Source organism: Petaurus breviceps, unplaced genomic scaffold (genome assembly GCF_028583685.1).
Source record: "Petaurus breviceps papuanus isolate PSGF00001 unplaced genomic scaffold, PetGlider_PUasm1.0 90823, whole genome shotgun sequence".
Taxonomy (NCBI): Eukaryota; Metazoa; Chordata; class Mammalia; order Diprotodontia; family Petauridae; genus Petaurus; species Petaurus breviceps.
Window position 1 is genome coordinate 16,872,617 of NW_027187352.1, and position 17,064 is coordinate 16,889,680.

The following is a 17,064-nucleotide window of genomic DNA, read 5'->3' on the forward strand; positions in this document are numbered from 1 at the left end:
ATCTAAGCAGTAATGACTGCCAGGACAGGAGAGAGCTTGTAATACCACTCTCTCTACATGCAATGTACTTTTACCTATGTCTGAAGGCCATCAATGCAGTTGGGTGTGAAATGAGGGGACCAATGATATTCAGTGAAGAGTCTTGCTGTGTTCACATGAGGAAATAGAATTTTAAAATGAGTTTCATGAGTGTGAACATATTTACTTTGGCTTTAAAAAAAGGAAAGAAAAGGTAGATGAAGATTAATTCCACAGGCAAGGACTTGGTCTAATTAGTTTTTCATAATATCATGTGAATAGTAATAAAATAATAAGAAATAATAAAGTTTCAGGTAGAAAACTATGGTAAAATATTTCTTTTATTCTGGTTTTATTCAATTTAACAAATATTTATTAAGAGTGGAGTATGTATTGAACACTAAGCTAAAACCTTAAATAGATGAGAAAATAAATAAGATGTGGTCCCATGGAGTTTATTATCAACTTCTTAAATTTAACAGTCCTTTAGAATCTCACAATCATATTAATTTCTTATGCATTCAACCCAGATCAGTGATGCTTTCTACCTTCAAATATCTTATATCTTTCAAAACTGCATTAATCAATCCCAGACCTTTTCCATCTAATTTTGCTGTCAAGCACCACATATCATAGTGAGCTGGTCTGTGATTCTATCACATATTGTTTGAGACCAAGGACCAAGGGGCAGCTAGGTGGCTGCTACAGTGGACAAAATTCTGGGCCTGGAATCAGAAGGACCTGAATTCAAATCTGACCTCAGGCACTGACCAGCTCTGTGACCCTGGGCAAATCACTTAACACGTTTGCCTGTTTCTTGATCTGTAAAATGAGCTGGAGAAGGAAATTGCAGACCACTTTGCCAAGAAAACCCCAAATGGAGTCACAAAGAGTCAGACAGGACTGAAATGAATGAATAGCAACAACAGTTTTTAGCATGAGAAAAGCAGCATGACATAGTAAATAGAAAGCTATCCTTAGAGTACTGAAGATATGGGTTTGAGTCCTGCTTCTAACACATAGTGGTCTTTTGATCTTGGACAAATTACTTAGCATCTCAGTGCTCTGGGTACTTTAGTAAGACTTTATTTGCAGAGAATGTACCAACCTGAATTGATAGAGAGTTTCCTCATTCAGATGTTCCTTCTACTGATGCAATTACATGTCTAGCCACTAAAGGCTTTAATCAATATCCTGCATCTGAAAATGGATAATTTGTAGAGGAAGTATGGTACATTTTATATATATAGTACAGAAAGAATATTAAATTGGGAGTCTTGGGACCAGAGTTCAAATCCCAGGTCTACCACTTACTGTCTGTGTGATATTGGGTAAATCACTTAACCCATGTTTGCCTTGGTTACCTAATACATAAAATGAAGGAACTAGATGATCTCTGAGGACCCTTCTGACTCCAAATTCATAATTCTATGATGATATTTATGCAGAATTATAAGAAAGGAAAGAGATTTAGTAATGACTCTATGGGTCATCCATTATAGAACACTCACAACACAATGAGAACAGCTAAGCTTTTAAAGCATTCTGGTTATGAAGCAATTTAACACGCTGTTGTTTGGTTTCAGTCATATCCGACTCTTCTTGACCCCATCTGGAGTTTTCTTGACAAAGATACAGGAGTTATTTGCCATTTCCTTCTCCAGTTCATTTTACAGATGAGGAAACTGAAGCAAATAGAGTTAAGTGACTTGTCTAGGGTCACACACAAAGTCATACTTGCCCAGAAAGTATCTGATGCCAGATTTGAACTCATGAAGATGAGTCCTTTTGATTCCAAACAGAGTGCTCTATCCACTGGGTCACCTGGCTGCCCTAACTTAACATATATAAACTTATTTAATCCTCCATTCTTCCTTCACAGAGCTACCAACACAATCTCCCTGAAGCACATATCTGGTCCTTCTCTTTTAGAGGGGATTGTGTTATAGTTGATAGAATGTTAGACTTGCAGACAGGGAGACCTGAATTTGAATCCCGTACCTAATGCTTTAAAGCCATGTGACTCTGGGCAAATCACTTCATGGCTCTCTGTCTCAGTTTGCTAATATGATAAATGGGATAGTAATGTCTTCTTCTCTGTTTCTGTGAGGACCAAATGAGATGATGTATGTTTTGCTCTGCCAACTTTAGAGTTCTATAAAAATCTTAGCCATTATGCTCAAGAGTCTTCAATGATTCCCAATTACCTCTAGGGTGAACATAAACATCCTAAGTCCCTTCTGAGCTGGCTTTTGCCTACCTCTTCATGTCTACTTCATAATAATTCCTTTTATTTGGAAAAGCAGAAGGACATAGGGCTGAGATGTCAAATGCTTGACTCATGGAACTGCAACATGCCCCAAGTCTAATGGGAGCCAGATAAAAAGTAATGGGGAAATATTTAACAAAATAAGCAAAAATAAAATATAGCATAGGTAATATTAGCATGATTTTCCAAGTCATTATGCTGTCTGATGGGATACTTATATGCAATTTAGTGGCCCCATTTCTATTTGAACTTGACATAACTGCTGTAGTAGAAAAAGAGGTGGCCTCTGAGTCAGGACAATGAGTGTCTGAGCCTATCTCTTATATTAGACTGGATCCTTAACCACACCACAACACAAACTACAAAATCGACGTTCACCACAATACAGAAATACTGTTATTCCCATTTTATAGATGAGTAAGCTGAGACTTGGATAGATGGAATGAATTACCAAAATCACTAATTAGATAGGCCATAGATTACAGAGCCAGATCTCAAACCTAGGATTTCTGTCACCTTATTATCACTCTAGCCATACCATTTTGCTCCTCCTTGATTTCAAATTGTTAAATTCTAACACTTTCTGAGTCCTGTACCAATCCTAATCAAGACTCAAGGATAGATGGGCTTTTTACTGCTTTCCTGAAGAAGCTGTTTCAGAATCACATAAATCTTTTAGGCAAAATTTTCCAATATCCAACTTAGATTTTCTCTGACTGAATTCCTTCCCATCACAGTTACGTACTTGTAATGAAAATTATCCACTTCCACCAGGCTAAATAAATCTTCTCTCTCCCTGGGGTTAATGCCCTTCAAATATTTATAGACTAACCTCATGGTCTGATCAATTTCATTTTTTTTAAAGTCAAGCTGAACTTATTTTGTTCTTTTAATCTTTGCTCAGAAGTCAAAGGATATATGAATGTAGCATAATGTAGATACTATGGTCTAAATTTTTATTTTAGTACACTTACCAAGAGACATAAATATATGGGAGAACATTTTTGTTCTGATAGGTGAGGATTAAATGGTACAGTTCCCATTACCAATCGTCAGGTGCTTAAATATATGCCCTGCTCTGAGGATTTATCACAGAAAATGAATGAGGATGTTTTCAAGAGGCATGACTTGATAAATTGGTGCCAAAGATAATAGTCTTTGAAAATGCAGCTAATTCTCAGTGCCAATACCACCTGCACACCTTACCTTTGTATTTTTTTTTGCAGATCAAGAGGTATTTTTTTACACATTATGTCCTCTAAGGCTTACAAGAACCCAGGAAGGTTTAAGGTTGGAATTTCACATGTGAAGAAAATGAGAGTTTGAAAAATTAAGTAACTGATCTAAGCTCATATGGCCCACAAATGACTGAGGAGATAGCAATGGGGATTTGAAATCAGATCTTCTGATGCTAAAGTCTGATCTTCTTCTTAATATGTGATGGTTGTTTCCCCAACATCAACTGTGGACTCAAGGGATACGTCATAATGGCTAGTGTAGACACATCTATCTGTACTCCCCCACCCTCACTCTCATACTAACATCTCTTTTATAACTTCTATTACGGATTTCAGATTTGGTAAACATGCATTAATAAGTACAGTCACCCTCCTCTCGTACTAAAAGGGCAGGGGAAGGAAGGTCTTAAGTGCTGACTTTACTTTCACACTGATTACTTTGGAATTAAATAGTCTATTTCTATCTCTATCTGTAGCTATATGTGTGCACGGCCCAGTGAAAATAATCCTGTATGCACACAGACCCTGTCCAAATGCATCAAAATAATGCCATTCAAACTCATTATGCCCACTGACTTTGATTTCCCAAAGAACAGGATACAATTTAACTCAATATTATTTAACATTTTTATCCATGACTTGTTTAAAGTCAAGGAGGGCATGCATATTGCATACAGAAATGAAATAAACCTGAGGGGAATAGCTGATGTATTGATTAACAGAGTCAGGATCCAACATGGCCTTGAAAAGCTAGAACAATGAGTCAAATCCAGGTAGATGGACTTTAAAAGATACTTGTCAAGTCCTATTATACTTGTCTTAAAATTTTAAAATCTGCTAAAGTTGAAGATGGGGGAAATGGCTACATAATATCCCATGTTAAAAGGGAGAAATAAAGCTCTAGAAATGATATGGTAGCCGAAAAAGTCATTGTGATTTTAAGCTGGTGTATACCAAACTGGTGTATACCAAGCTGGTGTATAATGGTGTATACCAACAGGATGGCATCCAGGATGGCTAAAAGGTTGGAGATCATTCTGTATAATGATCAACTGAAGGAAGTAGAAATATTGATCTTGGAGAAGGGAAGACTTGGGGTAGTAGAGAAGATAGCTATCTTTTAGTATCTGAATTATAGCATATATTTAGTATAGTAGCTGAAGAGCCAGCGCACACAAGAGGTATTGGATTTATTCTCAGTTCCAGACTATAATAATCCATATGTGGTCTTACCTGGACAGAGTAGAGCAGAGCTGTTATTGCCACTCAGTTTGGATATCATACCTTTATCAACAAGGAATAATGAAAAGCAGAGTGATGTCATGGAAATAGAGTTCTCCCACTGATGAGGTAAGAGGTGGTTTTTCAGACCAAAGTTAGCTGGTTATTAGTGATGCAAATGTATAATTAAATTCCCATGAAATTTCATGGGGAACATTTTTTTTCTGCCTTCAATGTTCTCATCATGTAATACTGTTTATTATAGCTCTCTTCTCAGGACATGAGAAATCAGTGGAATATGAGAAAATGGAGCCTCACATCTTCCATTTGTAAATTGGATTACAAAAGGGGCTCAGTTTCTTATGGCCCTATTAGATCATATTACTCTGTGAGGGCAGGCATCTGTGACTTATTTAAACTCAGTCTCTTTCAGTATCTATCTAAGTGCTCTGCATTCAATAGTCACTCAATAAATTTATAATGGAATTTTTGGGAAGTAATTATATTTGAAAACTTGATTGTTATCTTCTTGAAACTAGTCCTCCATCATAAGTAGGTAACTGCCTGGCTGGAACAGCAGGTGAAATAACATTTTTTGTAAATCTAATCACATTTCCCATTAACTTAATATGACCATTTTAGAGTTACTATCTCTCCAATTCACATTAAGTTCACACTAAAACAATAATAATTCATGTTTATATAGCACTTTGTGGATAGAAAAAGTTTTGTCAGAGCTCAATGATCCTCACAGCAATTCTTAGAGCTAAATAGGCAAATATTAGTAGTTCCCATTTTACAGGTGAAGGAAATGAGGCTCCATTTCCTCATACTCTACTCACTCCTCAGGCCCTGACAATCTGGTTTTTACCCTAAGAATTCCATTGGAACTGCTCTCTTTGAGTTCACCAATAATCCTGTTGTTGGTAAATCCAACAGCCTTTTCTCAGCACTCACTCATATTGATCTCTCTTTAAAATTTTGCACTGAAGACCACCTCCCATGGTCCTTTCTGAGTATTCTTATCTCTTTGGATGTTTCTAACACTGCCAGAGCAATGTTCTTTTCCTGTATGCCTGACCAGTACTTCTCAGTCTCCTTGAATAGGTCAAAGAATCCTGGAATTTCAGAGCTGGAAGGAATTTCAACAGTCATAGAAGTCTAGCTGAGCCAGATGGTGCAGTGAATACAACACTGGTCTAGGAATCAGGAAAACTCATGATCATGATTTAAAATCTGACCCTGTGTGATCCTGGGCAAGTCACTTAACCCTATTTGCCTCAGTTTCCTTATCTGTAAAATGAGCTGGAGAAGGAAATGGTAAACCTTTCTATTATTTCTGCCAAGAAAACCCCAAATGGTGTCACCAAGAGTTGGATGTGAGTAAAGTAACTGAAAGGTAGCAGCAAAGTCTAGCTGATATCCCAAAAGAATCTCACACTATGATGTAATCTACAGGTGGTAACCCAGGCTCTGACCTTCAAGGAAAAGGAACATACCACTTCCCAAAGCAATACATTCCATTTATGGAAAACTTAAATTGTTAGGAACCCCCCACTTCCCAATATCAAGAAAAAATTGCTTTCTTTGCAAGTCTCATCCATTGTCCCCCTCTTCTGCTCTCTGGCCAAATCCATCTTTCATATCAGAGCCCTTCTGATACCTGAAAACAGCATTTCTCATTTGTGTCATCTTTTCCTCTGCCTTAGAGATTTCCATTCCCTTCAACTCTTAATAGTAATAATAATAGCTAGAATTTAATAGAACTTTAAATTTACAAAGTATTTTTACAAATATTATTTAGTTTTTTTCCTTACCATAGTCCTGCGAGGGGCTTCTATAAATGAGAAATTGAGGCAAGTGGAGAATGACTTACTCAGGGTAAGTTGGTAATTTAAATGAGTAACTATCTTGTATGAGGCAGGATTTTAATTCAGGTCTTCCTCACTCAGAGCTCAGTGTGCTATCCATTGCATAACCTCACTGCCTATGAATTTTAAGCTCATCATTATATAGCTTCCTTTTCTCTGTATTTTCTCCTGTTTATTTATATCCTTTCTAAACAATATTGCCCAGAAGTGAACTAGACTGGACTGACTGGGGCAGAGTACAGAGGAACAATTACCTCCTTATTACTTGAAGGTATGCCCAATATCTCATTAACTCTTATGACCATGATTTCACACCATGGACTTATATTGTGTTTGTAATCCATTGCAACTCCAGAGAAATTATTGCCTAAACATGCCACCCCCTTCTTATACCTCTGAAGTTGATTTTAGGCATAAATGTTAGATCAGCTATGGTGTTTGCATTTTTTAAGTCATCTTTTATTTTGTTTGTTCCTAGGTCTGTCATTCAGTGGCTTGGCTCTTCCCACCCAATATGGTGTCTTCCATGTGCAGTGCAGTGAAAAGAACACTGGATTTGGAGTTAGGGAACCTGGGTTCAAATCCCTGCTTTGTTGTTAACTACATGATGTTGAACAAATCACCACATCATTCTGGGCCTCAATTCCTTATCTGCAAGATAGAGCTATTGGACTAGAAGACCGTTATTCTTTTTTTTAGCTCTAAATCTATGATCCTCTGATCTAAGTCAGTATAAAAATTATGAAAGAGAATAGATTCAAATCCCTATAGCATTCCACTGGAGATTTCTTTTTAAACTTACATCAGATTGGTATCTTCCATTTTTTATCAATTATTCCTGGGTATATACTATGGCTCATTTTTCTTTCCTTTTACTTTCAGCCCTCATGGGTTCACTTAGTATCATTAGGTAGATGACTCTGAAATCTATATATCTAAACTTTATCTCTCTGCTGACCTCTAGTAACCTATCACTAATTGTCTGATAGACATCACCACTTGGATGTAGCATAGGTATATCAAACTCCAACAGAGCTCATTATTTTTCCCCCTAAATGCATCACACTTATGGACTTCCCTTTTTCTGTTGAAGGGCACCGCTATCCTCATTCTAGAGTATCAACCTAAATCATTATTGAATTTCTACTTACTGCAGGAAACCAATCAGTTGTCAAGTCCTGTCAAGTACCTTCATAAATTCCCTTCCTGTTACTTATACAACCATGAGGTTAACTCAGAATCTTAATATCTATTAACCAGACTATTGCAGAAGTCTCCTAATTGGTCTCTTTGCATGCTACAATGCATTCTTCAAACAACTGCTAAATTGATCCTCCTGAAGCATAGTTCTGACCACATTCCTCCTCTGCTCAGGCAGCTTCAGTAATTCCCTATTGCCATCATGATGAAATGTAAACCATTCTGTTGGGCATTTAAAGTTCTTCACGATCTGTTGTTTTTTTTTTCTTTGCTCTTTTGGAGGGCAATTGGGGTTAAGTGACTTGCCCAAGGTTACATGGCTACTTTTCGTGTTAAGTGTCTGAGGCTGGATTTGAACTCAGGTCCTCCTGACTCCAGGGCTGGTGCTCTATTCACCATGCCACCTAGTTGCCCCTAGTTTTTCACAATATGGCTACAAATAATCTTTGAAGATTGTATTGCACATTATACTGGCTCACCCTCTCTCTGTTCCACCAAATGCAATTATCTAGTAGTTCTCAACTTGCAACATTCCACCTGCCCTCTCCATTTCTTGTCATAACTGGACCCACATGCCTGAAATGCTCTCTCAAAACAAAGTAAAAAAAAAAACCTCATCTATTTGAATTAAGGGGGTCTAGGAAAATTCCAAATTCTGAGAGGATGGACAGAGTACAGGGAGCATAGCTTGGAAATAACCAGGAAGTGGCATAATAGTCTGTTTCTGTCCTATATGGAGTCAAAAGAGGTTAGAAATTACATAAAAACATTGAGTTCATTTTAATGTGAAAATTACTATTATTGCTAACAATAAGCATTCTAAAATATAGCTAAAGTCACATTTATTATTTTAGAGAGATAATTATCACTAGCATTAACTTCTTATGGTATCTCTACTCACATCTCGTGACATGCAATTTAGGTAAACATCAGGATAGCCCTTTGCAATTTTATAAATTATATTTTTTTAAGTTCTTCCAAATGTATTATCTGATTATCACAATCCTTAGAGGCAGATAATGCAGATCTTATTATCGTTATTGTTATTCCTATTTTACAAATAAGGAAACTGAGGTTCAGGAGTGTGAATTCCTCATCAAAAGACATTAAGATAAGTATCTCTTCCACAAGTGATGGAAAAAAGCTTTAGTTTTTCATATTCCCAAGGCAGTATTCTCTATATGGTATCATTAAAATGAGAAAAATAGAAAGGGTAAGTTGGGTTTCTCTTGTGTAGTTTGGTTAAACACATACACGTATATGAAATTGTTTACCTGTTTCAAGCCGGAATAACAGCAGTGATGGTTGAGGATGTACCATTATAATAAGACTAATACCCATGCCTTTCCCATTTACTTAAATGTATTGTTCTCTTTAGCCTAAGATGCGTTACCAACAAAAGTCTGAAGACTGATTGCCAAGGTTCACAATCCATCTCAATAAATGTTCTTTGCATCCATAAATGGATTTCACTTGCACAAAGAACATTTCTGGAGTCTCAGAATCAATGAATACAATTTATTGAACCATAAAAACATCTTGCTATTAAATTCTTAATGGCCAATTAATAAACACATGTGTACTCCTTGTCTGGCAGCAAAATGTTCCATAAAATATAGCTTCATGCCCTATTTCTAATTCCAAATACATTATAATTCAAACTAAGGACAACATAAAAGAGTGTTTTGTTTTGTTTTCACCTGAATTAGGATAAATAAAAAGACTAAAGACTGAACAGAATTGCTGCTTGGGGCAGAATGAATGATAACATATGATGGAGAGAGGGAAGAACAACTCAACATTTAATTTGCTACTTTTCCTTTCTAAAGAAATAATTTTTAAACTTGAAAGGAAAAAAGAAAAATGAATGTCAGGTGAAACACAAGTTAAATAGGGAGATAATGAAATAATATCAAACTGGTCTTGGCACATTCAAATCATCACACCAGACCCAGAAGAATTATATTCTACAGCATTGAAACAACCTGCAGATGTAATGTTGAGCCAGAGCAAGTGATCTTTCAAAGTTTCAAGAGAATTGGAGGGAGAAAAGAATGGGATTTACAAATTAGAAGTCATGAACTTAATTTTAATTTCTGGAAAAATTCAGAATTCATTTTTACTAGAACAGTTTCTAGAAACATCTGGTTAAGAAACTCGTTGAGCAAAGGCCATGTGAGTTAGACTAGTCTTGTTTTCTTGTGGCAGGATTTGGACTATTAAATGAGGGAGCTGCTATGCATGTAGCTCATATATATATATATATATATATATATATATATATACACACACATGTGTGTAATTAGAAATTAATTGTCAAAGTCCATCAAACTATTCTTGTGATAAAGATGAAGACCTATGGCTAGGTGATATTATAGTTAGGCGAATTCCAAATTGGTTGAATGGTAGGACCCAAAAAGTAGCCATTAATGGACTGGCATGCATTTGGAGCAAAAAAAGTCTTTTTAGCAGTGTCCCAGGCTAGTAGAAAGCACTTTGATCAATATGAAAAAGGGCATAGATGTCAAGGTGATTAAATTTTCACATAAGTCAAAGCTGGTCAGGGTGGGATGTCTACTACATATATTTTGTCTTGTTTTGTTTCACCTGAGTTAGAGGAAATAAAAAGATCAAAGAAGGAATAGAACTATGCTTGGGGGTATATTGAATAATGATAACATAGGATGGAGCAAAAAAAAAGGAGTATTTAACATTTAATTTGCTAGTTTTTTTTTCTTTCTAAGGAAGTCATTTTTGAACTAGAAAGAATAAAACAAAAATGAATGTCAGGTGAAACTCAAGATAAATAGAGAGATCCAAAATAGATCCTGACAGAGGCTAGTACATTAGATCAAATATAAGATGGATTTTAATAAGGAGAAGTGCAAATTTTTATACATGGGTTACTTCATAAGTAGATGTGGTATTTGTGGTTACACAATAGGGCATCTGAAAAAGGCTAGGGGAATGGTTTACTTGAATGAGTCAAGAGCATACAATATACTGAAAAAAGTCAATGCTGCATATAATGTCAAGAACAAATGAGGTGAAAATTTTCTCTATATTCTCTCCAGGTCTGAACCCATATACAATTCCATGTCAAGAACAAATGAGGTGAAAATTTTCTCTATATTCTTTCCAGGTCTGAACCCATATACAATTCCATGTTCAGTTTTGGATGCCATATTTCAGGAAGGATATTGATAATTCGGAGGTTCAGAAGAAGGTGATTGGGATAGTGAACTCTTCCCTAATCAGACTATATTTTGAACCTAATATTGAATTCTTCCACATTTTAGGGGGAAAGTTGATAATTTGGAGAGTATCCAATTGAGGGTAACCAAGGTAGAAGATGGGAGACGATAAGAAATGAAAATTTTTGAAAAAAGTAAACAGAAGTCTTAACAATAACATGGCAACTATAGTTCAGTATTTGAAGGGTTCAAACACAGATGAGGGATTAGAACAGTTCTACTTCTACCTAGAGTGGAGAAAGAAGAGCTATGGGTGGAAGTTTATAAAGCAACAGATTTAAGTTTGATATAAGAAACATCTTACAATCAGTCAGAGATATCCGAAGGGGACTGAAATATACTGGGAAGAGGGGGGCTCTCCCGAAATGGAGGTCTTCAGACAAATGCTTTATGGCCATCTTCTAGTGGGGATTTTTGTTTAGTTATGGACTGGACTGGATGGTCTCTGAGGTCCCTTCCAAATCAGACATTCAGTGATTCTCTGTTTTGATAGTATGGTATCCAACTTTCATTTACAAATGGTGGCATGTTTTCATTCAGGATCCTTTAGTATGCATAATGTATGTATATATAAATGCTATATGTATATTAAATGCTATATAAATTAAAAGAGAGCCAGAATTGTCTATCCCATAGTTCTAGAATAGAGCTATAATAGGTCTATACTATGGTTCTAGAACAGAACTAGAATAGTACTTAGCATATGGTAGGTATTTAATAAATGCTTATTGGTAGGTTGACTGATCATCAGATGGATATCATGATTAAAAAGATAGGAAAAGTAAAAGATCTAAAGTAGACTGAAACCTAAATATCACAATACACATTAAGAGACACAAGTCTAACAGACATCAAAATATCCTTTAGATATCTTAAACTCATATGTCCAAAACCAAACTCACTATCTTCTCCCCCAAACCTTCCCCTCTTTCTAAATTTCCTATTCCTGTTGAAAGTACCTCCATACTCACAGTGACCCAGGCTAGTGACCAAGGTGTCATTCTCAACTCCTCACTCTCTTCCACTTCCCCACTTCTAATCAGTTATTTCTATCTTTATAACATCTCACACATACACACCCTCTTCCTTCTCCGACATTGCCACCACCCTGGTACAGGCCCTTATCATCTCATACCTGGACTCCTGCAACAGCCTGATGGCTAGTCTTCCTGCCTAAGTGTCTTCCCTTCTCTGATACATGCTACACTCAATTGTCAAATTGATCTTCCTGAAGCCCAGGTGCGATCGTATCTGTCCCCACTCCACCTCCTTAATTTAATAAACTCCCATTGTTGTCTATAACCTCAAGGACCAAATAGAAAATTCTCTGACTTTTAAAGATCTTTGCGATCTATTCCTACTTTTCTTGTCTTACCATACTTCACATAATCTGATACCCAGGGACATTCATCTCTTTGCTGTTGCTCAAATACAATGCTTTATCTCTTGACCAAACTTTTTGCTTGTTATCCCTCATGTCCGGAACTCGCTCCCTCCTTATCTCTGCTTCCTACCTTCCTTCACATCCGTGTTAAAGTCCCTCATTCTGCAAGGAGCCTGTCCTGGTCCTCCTAAATCTTAGTGCCTTCCCTCTGAGACTGTTCACAATTTATTCTCTCTATGTCTTGTTTGTGCGCAATTGTTTTATGTTGTCTACCCCATTAGATGGTGAGCTTCTTGGGAGTAAAGGGATCATTTTTTTGCCTTTTTTGTATCCCCATTGCTAGAATAGTTCTAGTCTACAATTCTAGACTTTAATATAATTCTGTAACAGAACTAGAAGAAGCCCATTCTGTAGTTCTAGAACAGAACAAGAACAAGTCTACCCTGAAGTTCTAGAACAGAGCCAGAATGGTCTCTTATAGTTCTAGAACAGACCTAGAATTGGTCTATGCTATGGTTCTAGAACAGAATTAGAATAGTACTTAGCATATAGTAGGTACTTAATAAATGCTTATTGGTGGGTTGACTGACAAGGACACAATACTATAATTGGAGTCAGGGATATGTTGACAAAAATGAAAACCAGTCCCCTGTCCTCCAGGAAATGACACTCTCTTTAGTGGATACAATATTGAAATAGTTAAGTATATACATTTTAAGTGTGAGTAATACTAGTGATGGGAGGGGTTAGGAAAGGCTGTCTGTAGGAGGTGACACTTGGACCTTGAAAGAAGCTAAGGGATATTCAAGACATTGGGAACAATCCATGCAAAGGTATAGAGTTCAGAGAGATGGAATAGTTTGTGGGAATTGGGGAAGGAAATAATGTGATATGCTTGGAAAGAGTGGTGGGGTCAGAGTTCAAAGGGCTTTTAATACCAGTCTAAGGTGTGTATATTTCATCCCAGTGGCAACAGGGCAGGGGGGGCACTGAGGGTTTGGCAGGTAAATGGTCATACACATTATAATCATGATCATAAAGTAGTTTAGGAATTACAGCTTTAAAAGACTACTAAATCCAGGCCCCTTATTTTACAGATGAGGAAACTCAGACCCATATAGGATAAATGACTTGTTCACAGTCACCCAGCTAGTCTAGTAAGAGAGTAGCAAAGATGGGAGCTAAGTTTAGGTCTTTTGCCTCCAAATCAAGCCTATTTCCACTAAATCTCTTGGTTATTTGGGCTGTTTAAATGAATGCATATTGAGAACATTAATTTGAATTATTTTATCCTGATTGATTATCTAATACTTTTACTCATTTTGTGCCTTAAATAGCTTTTTTTTAGATTTTGGGAAAATTGTTACATTTCACATTTTATGGGTCCAATTCATCTTATGGATAGGCCATTTATACTTTATCAACACACTGTGCTATGTAGCTGTGTGATATATGGGCTGTGCAAAATAAATTCAGAGATGCAAATTGCTATTTTAAAGAAGCAATTTTAATAACATTGCACTTGCTAGGCATTCAAGTACAAAAGGAGAGGAAATGTGAACATAGGAAGCAACTGAGAGGTGTGCAAAAAGAGACCATGTAAGCCCATTCCCTCATTTTAAAGAGGAGGAAACTGAGGCCTGGAGGATTCAAATTATCTGCCTCTGGTCCTACAGGTCACAAATCCCGGATTTCAGGGCTATAGACTCCAAATTCAGTGGATTTTTTTCTACTAAAACCAAACCTGGGTAACTGTAGTTGAAAGTAGCTAAATGGATAGAGTGCTGAACCTGGAGTTAGGAAATACATGAATTCAAATCCAGCCTCATACACTTACTAGATGTGTGACCCTGTATATCACGTAACCTCTTTGTCTCAGTTTCCTCATAGGTAAAATGGGGATAATAATAGCATTTATTTCTTAGGGCTGTTGTAAGGATAGTTTGAGATAATATTTGCAAAGTGTTTTTCAAATGCTAAAGTGCTACATAAATGCTAGCTATTAGAACTCAGCTTTATAGGTAATTTGTTGTTCTTTGGGCATCTCTAAATGGAAGATGATCGTAACTGTACCACCTAACTCACAGGGCTATTTCAAAAGTTATAGAAACAGTCTCTTATTGAGAAAAAACTTCAATGGACAGACCATCTCATCCAACCTCCACCTGAACAGGAATCCCCTCAATGACATACCCCACCAATAGCCACCCAGCTTCTGCCACAAGACCACAAGGGACGGAGGATCAACCCTGTCCTGAGAAGCTCATTCCACTTTTGAACAGCTCTCGTTTTTAGGATGTTTTCTCCTGACATTAACCCTAATTTTTCTGTTGGCAACTTCTACCTCCTGCCTTCTGGGACTGAACAGAAAAAGACCTCTGTCATATGGCAGTCCTTAAAATACTTAAAGATAGCTAATCTTGTACCCCCTCACATGTACTTCAAGTATTTTTTAGCCTAAAATAATTTTTCTTTCAACAAATAGAATGCACTTGGTCCCCTTCACCATCCCATTTACCCTCTTCTAAAAACTCTCTAGTTCATGAATGCCCTTCCTAAAATAGAATTCCCAGAACTGAACATAATACTCTAAATACATACTGGTCCCAGTAGAGTACAGTGGGATTCTTACCTCCCTAATCCTGGATATGTCTTTCTGAGTACAGCCTAGGTTCATATTAGCTCTTTTTGGCTACTATATATTATTTCAGTCACACAGGATACTGTATTTGAAATGGTTTGTAAACAAAAAAAATCTTGTATTAATGATTGCAATGAAGAATAAGGAGAAGAGGGGGGGGATAAGAGGGAACATTGACTCTGTCCCTCATTAGGTATGTGAGGCTTTGCCCCTTCATTTACTCATATGGAAAATGGAAATAATAATACAAGAGGAGTACTCAGAATCCACATAGTCTAACCCCCTCATTTTATTTATTTTTTTTAGAAAAGAAACACCAACTTTATTAACACTGGCTACAGTTACAGAGAAGATTGCTGATTGGGAGAAAAGGAAAATGTGATGACAGTGACCCCAGAGGTGTGCCTAGACACAGCAGCAGCCCATTCACTGCAACTGTTCTGATCTATTTCCCACCCCACCTAAAATGCTGCTATTGCTAAGGAGGGCAATTCTTGAGGAGCTGACTGCTAGACCACATTCCTCACTCTGCTGCTACTGTAGAGTTTCATGGGCAACTCCCCAAAGACTGGACTGACATGACACTAGCCTTCTAGAATACATCCATCAGTGCAGAAATGGGACCGCAAGGGCCTGTGCCCCAGCTCCTCATACATAATAAGGGTCCAGCTGACACCCCATCTCTCGGTGTTCCCTGTACCATCCCTGGGTAGGATTCTTTTCTTCCCTCTGCCGAGTTTCTGGCGAGGGAAGAGGGGGTGGAAGAGGAAAGGGGGAGGTAGTCATCAGCAAATCTGGTGAAACCTGGGTCCCATTTTCCCCTTTCCATGGAGGTGAGGGTGGTGACGGTGTCCGGTGTCTTCTCCAGCTGGGGCAGCAGCATGGTGATGGGGCAAGGAGAGTCAAGTTAATCACCTCTTCTTAAAGCCGTACTTCTTTCGTTCATAGAAAAGGTCAGTTTTGGAACTCCCTAGGTTGACAATCTTTGGGCAACCATCTCTATCTCTCTCCTGGATGGTACACTGCTTGCAGTAATAGGCATCAGACACTCCAGGGCCCCCACAGATCACACAGCAGCCCTGGTAGGAGCCACAGTTACACTCCTCACATATCCGGACCAATGTGCAAGGATGGACATAGGAGTCACAGATCACACACTTGCCATCACATTTTTCACACAGCCTCCCGATGGCGACACCAGCCTGCTTGCAACAGAAAATCAAATCCGGGTGATGTTTAGCCATCGCCTTCCCTTAAGCAGGTCGCTGGATGCAGCCACCCCCCTCATTTTATAGATTAGATCCAGGCCAATTCAGTGATTTACCCATGGTTATATAGGTAAAAAATGTTAGAATTAGAATTTGAATCTAGGTACTCTGATACCAGGGCCAGGGCTCTTTCCAGTAAACCAAGTATACTACTTAATTCACTGCCTGTTTCATGGATTGAATAAAATAATGTATGTAAAAGGGGAAGGCAGAAAGAATGAAGAAACAGAGAAAGGAAAGGAGATTGTTTTCTAAAAATAAATGCAAGTCTTCTATTTTTACTTGAAGGTTAGGTGTCATAGTAGATAGAATGCCTTGACTTGGAATCTGGAAGTTATGAGTTCAACTCCTGCCTCAGATATTCACCAGTTATATTATCAGGCAAGTCACTTTACCTCTCTCAGACTCAATTTCCTCATCTGTAAAATGAGGATAAAAAAACCCTATCAGTCTCACTGAGGATTAAATAAGACATCACATATAAAATGCTTTGCAAACTTTAAAATACTGATGATAGATACATAGATTAAAGCATTTATTAAGATCATGTGAAGTACTAGGCATAAAAATACAAAAAACAAATATGTGTCTATTATCAAGGTTTTTATATTCTAATGAGAGAAGACAGCACATCAAGATCTGGAAATGAGGGAAAAGGAGGATCTGGGAAAGGAAGGGAAGGGAAGGGCAAGTATAAAAG

At 37.4% G+C, this 17,064-nt stretch overlaps 1 protein-coding gene and 1 pseudogene across 23 annotated transcripts in view; both read right to left on the minus strand.

The window, feature by feature from the left end:
- DLG2 (discs large MAGUK scaffold protein 2) overlaps positions 1 to 17,064 on the minus strand; it is a 2,470,643-nt gene that overhangs the window by 613,933 nt on the left and 1,839,646 nt on the right. The gene's annotated exons all lie outside the window — the stretch shown is intronic.
- On the minus strand, positions 15,384 to 16,378 carry LOC138148394 (PHD finger-like domain-containing protein 5A pseudogene; annotated as a pseudogene).